Here is a 5,651-nt window from a genome sequence, read left to right as displayed (position 1 = left end):
CTGCTTTCCATGCTTATCAATTTGTTATTTATTTCATTCACAGTATTCTTTATTACTGTTATCTCGGATATCAGCTCCTTCCTAGTTTCTTCTTGTGTCTCCTCAATTCTTTTTAATCTCTCCATTATTGTTTTGATATCTGCATTTGCATTTTGAGACCCTTCATTCTGGGGACTTTGCATTGTTTGTATTCCAAAGTCAATTTTCTCAGTGTCTGCTCTCCCAGGCGTCTGGGAGAGACCCATACTCTTCTTTTGGTTTTTCTTCATTTCTGTAGATTTTTCTCCCTTTACCCCTTTCCCTCCCCCTCTTCAATTCTGTTTTTGAGGGAAGGTGGGGTTGCTTTTATTTCTCTTCTGCGATGACCTGTTCTTCCTTATGAGGGTCTTCTGGTTTTGTTCACTTTTCCCTCTGTTTTACAGTCTGTCTATTCAGCAGTTTGCAGTCTTGGTCCACATTATATAGCCATCAATAGCCTGTTTCCATAGCCAAAGTACAATGCATGTCCAGCTCTGTCAGGAGAACTCAGCTTCTTCTAACCCCTCCCAGACAAGGTGACAATGTTGGGCAGACCCGGGGAGGCTTGAGTCGGCCGCGGGAAGTTTTCTTCCCAAGTGGGGCTTGCGGCGAGGCGGGGGAAGGGAGCTCCGGTCGGGATGTGCGCTGGATCCCGCGCTCCACCCCCGCCCCCACTCGCATCCGCGGGGGGCTCCGCGGTGCGGTTGCTTAAGGGGGCGCCCGGTGGGCCCGGGTGGGAAGCCAGAGAGGGGTCCTCGGGGTGGGCTGGGTGGGATGCGGGTCCCAGACGAAGCTCGGCTCTGACTCTGGTGAAAGTGCTTTACGGTGCAAATTTAAAATTAGAGTGTGTACTTGCTTTTTTTTTTTTTTTTCCTTTTTTTCCTTTCACCCCGGGTACGTGCCCCATCCCCCAAAGTCCTAAGGAATGGATGGATGAGGGGTTCCAAAAGTTGCTCCCCTTGCCGTGCCATTGCCTGTCAGTGTCAATCACGGCTTCTTTATTGGGAAGGGACTTGCGTGAATCTGCACGAGAAAAACAAATGCACATTCTCCCTACAAGTAGCAGCGTTTAGTATCTTTCTTGACCACATCTGCAAAAAAGAGGGGATAGAGACTTCTATAATTAAAGGGAAACGTAAAATGAAAGGAGCTGAAAATAGTGAACTGTGTAGTCTGGGTGGCTGAAGTTTGAAAACACATGAAATTATCAGGGCTGCCAAACAGCATTTCTGAGAAACCCTATCACAGATTGTGAAGAAAATCAATGCTGAAGGAGGAGGAGCTGGCATCATACTTCTCCTACTCCTTTCAATAATCCCAGAAATAGTTGCTAAGGTTTTTTGGTTGTTTTGGTTTTGGTTGGTGGTGGTGGTGTTTGTTTTCTACTGGGGAAAGAGAATATATTGAAAATTAAATCATCAAATGTATCTTAAGCACCACGCTAAGGGAAATTTTGGATACCATCTTTTCTTTAGATTTTCGTGTGGGGAAGGAATGTATTGGCGTTGAAATGCACTAAATAATGGATACAATGTAAATGGTGTAATGCTGTATGTTATAGTGAAGTAATTTAAATTTTTCCCGAACATTATATTATTAAACAATTACAATAATAATGCTCAGTTGTTTTTAATGATAGAAAATGATAGTTGGTGTAATACAGCAAACAAGATTGACAGATTTTCATTGGAGCGAAATTATTGGGGCTCAAACTTGCAAAAACTTTCTAATTGTCTTAAGAAAACTTGCAGTTCCTGTGAGTTCCGTATTGGTAAAGCAGATATTTTTGTTTGTTTAATTTAACTACCAGTTATCTAAAGAAAATTAGTTTTCCTGAAGTCGTATTTGGGAAAGACTGAACAGAGAACCTGTAAGTCATTCTAATCTTCCCAACAGACAGCAAATATCTTCAGCTTAAATTTCCTCAGATTTGGGAATGTTGTTCATAATACAAAAATAGCCAATTACAAAGGGTAGCATAGCTTCTCTAAATTGTCATAAATATGTCCTAAAAACTAAGCCTGAGTATTTAGCTCTCTGGAAAGTCATAGCAATCCTTAGAAAAGATGAATTAAGAGATGAAAGATGATTAAGAAGAGAAAAGATGAATTAAGGGATAGTTAAAATTAAGATGAACTCTCTTGACAGTTAAAGCAATTTAATTGTTCAGTAGAAGAGGATCCATTGTGAAGTCTTCAAGATACAGCCTCAAGTTTCCCAGAACTATCCCAGATATAGTCCTTGCCCTGGCTTCTTGGAGCTTAATTTAGCTCTCTTGAAGCCTGTCCTTTCCAGGAGTTAACTTTCACTGGCTCCCTAGGCACCAGAGGCACACTTTCCCCCTCTAGTGGCTAAGCCTTCCGGTAGTCTCCGTTCTGTCACCCTGCCTCCCCATAAATGGGAGATTTGGGGAGGAAGCATTGGATCCCAGATTTTAGAATTGTGAAGATCTCAGAACCACCTGTGAGACCATCGGGGCCAACGTTTCCCTGTTTTTAACATCCCATGTCCCTCTCTCATTTGCGGAGCATGGTGTGTCTAACACATCCAGAGAAGTCAAGTTTGTGTTTTTATACTAAGATTGGAATTGTTTCATGACTGTAGTCCTGAGTCTATAGTCTTGAAATTCACAGTGAAACCAAGAACACTTGTACACACTGTAGTGATTCACTTTGCTCAAAGTTTCTTTGAAATCTGTGTTTTAGTGGTGGCTAGAGGATGCTTTTATTTCTGCTCTTCACCATAACTGCTTTGTACACATTTATAAAAGTACATATATAACTATCCTGTGCTTGAAAATATCCTACCAGGAAAGGGGAGTACCATGTTCTTTGGCCACTGTACCCAACTGTTGAGTTAAATTTCCACTTTGGGGAGGAGGTGAACGGTAGGGGGGGGCGGGAGAAAATATCCCTCACTTCTACCATTTTTCATGTAGCTGGTTCTTTCTCATCCTTTCTGTCCCATCCTACCTGGCCCCTTAGCTGCTGTCTTAGCACCTTGCAGCCTTTCTTCCTAACACAGTTTGTAAATATTTTATTTGTGTGTTGAGTTTTTACATAAAATCAGTCCTACTAGAATAGATGATCTTTTTAAGGGCAAGGATTATGTCTGTCCTGTTAATAATTGTTTTCTCAGAGCTAACAGTGTTTTTCATGAGTTGGTATTCAAACATTTCCCAAATGAATATGGAGGAAATTACATACTCACCTAGCTTTCATGTATTAAACTCTATTTTCAAGGGACAAAAAGGGTCAGATTTCAAAGATACCTTCTGATTCCAAAAAGAATTTGGCCAGATCTTGGCTCTTAAGTCACATTACAAATATCTTTAATAGCTCAGCTCTGGTTTATGGTCCACATGAAGGATGTAAACGTCTTGGTAGACATTGTAAAATAAAGTTATATTGCTAATATAAATATTAAAATGGTTAAAATTATATATAAAATGCAATTTTGAATTAAATACATGTATGTGACCCCCTATGTTTCATAAACAAATAATTTCATGTTATCACCCAACAACTCATGAACCAGGGTGATTATCAAGGAATGCAACAGGTTTAATTTTATAACCACAAAGTACAATTAGCAAAAACTTTACAAAGCAGTGTAACTAAAAGGCACATTTTAGAGTATGGTTTTGTTTTCTCTGACTGGTTTATCTATTTTAGATTTAAAATCCCTAAGTACCCTTTAAAGGAATTTCGATAAAATCTCATTTTTGTTTGCTCAAGGAATTTACTCCATATATTTAATGTTTGGTTTTGTTTTTAGCAGAGGGTGAGAGGACGTTTTGGAAAATTGTGATTCTTTCCTAATATCAAAGAAGAAGAAACTTTTAGAACCTAATTGTATATTAATGTTTTATTTAGGTAGGTTTATTGTGTTAGATGTAGAACATAATCAATCAGAACAGGTGCCCTAAAATAACTTGATTCAATGAAAAAGTTAAGATTAACAAGCATACACAGGCATAATGTTTTAAAACTGATGACTTGTTTTATTTTTGTCAGGTGTTGTTTTTCTTGTCTTTGAAGTAGTGTTCTCTTTTTAAGAGGGATATGGAACAATGGTCTCACTTACTCCTGTTGACCTAGATTGGCACTATGAAGAATCAAGAAAGCCAGAAATGGAACCATAGTTTAAAAGAAAACAGTCTGAGATACCAAACCTAGTTCATAAGTAAAGTATGTTAATACCACCCGATTTTGCCTCCTTGTGTACACTGATAGTCTGGGGTCTGTTCACCTGGCATATAAGTCCCACGTGGTAGGGGGTCTTCTCATTCCATCCAGCTTGAACAATAGATTCTTTTAACGATTCTTAAGAGTGTCACTTTGCAATGAGAGATAAGACTCTTGTGCAAATGCCCATGTCCCTAGAAAAGGTAACAATATGACTTAAATTCACACTTTGATAGAATAATATCAGATTTCTTCTAGAGAGCACGTTTTGATGTAGAACAGATAATAAGCTATCTCTATCCCAAATGAGAATTATAAATCGTGGGAGTTAAACTTAGACCAGTGGGGTGAGAACTGAAGAGATTTCTGGATAAAAATGCAAGCACACATTTTTAAAGACATCATTAACATCCATCGTAGTTGCTTTTAAAATGTACATATGTTCAGTGTTTGAGAAAATGAGTTCTATTAATGCAAAAATGAAGGAACTTTGAGCTAGATCAAGTGGTGATGTTCAAAAATCAACTCTGAAAGGCATTGGGAAGAACATTTATCAAAGGAAACCTAAAACTTAGAGCACAAAATGTATAAAGTGTTAATACGAGAAATGAACAAAAGATATGATTCAACTTTGTGAAGACATACCTTACCAAAAGAGGATAACAAAGGAGACAACATTGTCTAGTGAGCATGGATTTAGATACAGGATAATTTAGAATATTTGTTAGCAGCTAAATGCAGGGGAAACTTATTTTGCCAGGGACAAGAAGGGAAACGAAAATGATCATTTGACTTTGGAATTGGGGAGGTGAAAATACGACAAACTAGCCTGAAGATATGTGATATCAAAAGTTGGATTCTGCGAGAGAGATCTGCACTCTGAAGCAGAGTGATGACAGGTTGCATCTCAAGGGAAACATTTGGTGGTTAAACCAGTGCCAGTAGCAGTATGATCCTGTCTTTTTAATCCTGTGAAAAGCTTATGGAAGCACATTTCCAGTGTTTGTGAGATGCTTCAACTCTTTGTAAACCAAAATTATTGCATAGTACAGCAAAGTCTAATCACTTGCTTAAACAATCCTATATAGGCTAAAATAAAATAAAGAAGAAGAAAAAGAACACATTAGCAACAGAAAGTAAATAATTCAGGGATTTCACCTTCCCCTTTTTTATTCCACCCAGATGGTGTCAACCTAGGGAATCGAGAGTCATATAGGGATAGAACAGGGGAGTCATTTTCTGTTTGATAACACTGAAAGATGTGTACTACGGAAAAGGGAATTGAATCAAAGAAAGGTCATTTATAGGTAGTAAAGTCAAATGTCACCTCCCTCAATTTTCATGACTTGTGGTTTAGAAAAAGGTTAGCTTAATATAGAACTTCATGTGGCATTCTGAACTGTTTCACGACATGATAGATGAAGAAGAGAATAACACCAACAGTAT

Source organism: Carlito syrichta, unplaced genomic scaffold (genome assembly GCF_000164805.1).
Source record: "Carlito syrichta isolate Samal-C Ts95f unplaced genomic scaffold, Tarsius_syrichta-2.0.1 Scaffold309786, whole genome shotgun sequence".
Lineage (NCBI taxonomy): Eukaryota > Metazoa > Chordata > Mammalia > Primates > Tarsiidae > Carlito > Carlito syrichta.
The sequence above is the reverse complement of the archived record's forward strand: the minus strand, read 5'-3'. Positions refer to the sequence as shown.